This window comes from Ciona intestinalis, chromosome 12 (genome assembly GCF_000224145.3).
Source record: "Ciona intestinalis chromosome 12, KH, whole genome shotgun sequence".
NCBI lineage: Eukaryota > Metazoa > Chordata > Ascidiacea > Phlebobranchia > Cionidae > Ciona > Ciona intestinalis.
Window position 1 is genome coordinate 807,370 of NC_020177.2, and position 697 is coordinate 808,066.

A 697-nucleotide genomic window follows, 5' to 3' on the forward strand; every position below is an offset into this window, starting at 1 on the left:
TTATAATTGTCTAGAATCAAACAAATTAGTTGGTTGGGAGAAAGTGTACAGTAGGGCTTATCAAGGTATAAGTTACAGTGCCTGGTGCAATGCTATAGTCGTGGGTGTGTCATAAAACATCCTGAAGCGGTAGATACTCTATTTTGAGCGGTGAATTTATAAGAAACAACAAACGTGAGACACACGGTATTTATAGCGGAAAAACGATACGAAAAAGGCACTCGTGTACGGTTCGGCGCACACACACGCGGCGGGTCGCCACACACTCCTCCCCAGTATCGAACAATCACCCGGATAACGCCGTGGTGGGTTGACGTTGCGTCTTGGTATTCCCCGCCCTTCGGTAGTTCGACCGGAACTGCCGTGGACATGTTAACATGCGCCGGCTTAAGACGGTCAATCGGCTTTTCGCTCGCTTTAACCCGAAGCTTAAACGTATTCGTCGCGCATTAAACAACCTTATAGGGACCATCGTATGGTTTTGTCACCGGTGGGCGGTGAGAGTCGCAGCGAACAAAGACATATTCGCTGCTCTTCAGGGCACGCGGAACCGTCACCTGTAAATTGCTGTGCCTCGACATCGGCTTGGGTAGAACCTGGTGAATCTTATCTCGAAACAAAGATAACGCTGGTGTCTGTTGTTGTTCTTCAATGGATACGAATTGGNCGGGAACAGCGAGCGTAGTGNCATACACAA

At 48.6% G+C, this 697-nt stretch overlaps 2 protein-coding genes and 1 long non-coding RNA gene across 3 annotated transcripts in view; 1 reads left to right on the forward strand and 2 right to left on the reverse strand.

The window, feature by feature from the left end:
• Positions 1–691, reverse strand: part of LOC113474770 — a 3,983-nt gene extending 3,292 nt beyond the window's left edge. The window contains exon 1 of the long non-coding RNA XR_003396456.1: positions 597–691. This is a non-coding gene — a long non-coding RNA (uncharacterized LOC113474770). The remainder of the gene's footprint in view (positions 1–596) is intronic.
• The window catches only part of LOC100175663 (bromodomain and WD repeat-containing protein 3), a 30,344-nt gene that overhangs the window by 15,555 nt on the left and 14,092 nt on the right, over positions 1–697 (reverse strand). The window lies entirely within an intron of this gene.
• Positions 1–697, forward strand: part of LOC108949983 (fukutin-like) — a 12,054-nt gene that overhangs the window by 5,222 nt on the left and 6,135 nt on the right. The gene's annotated exons all lie outside the window — the stretch shown is intronic.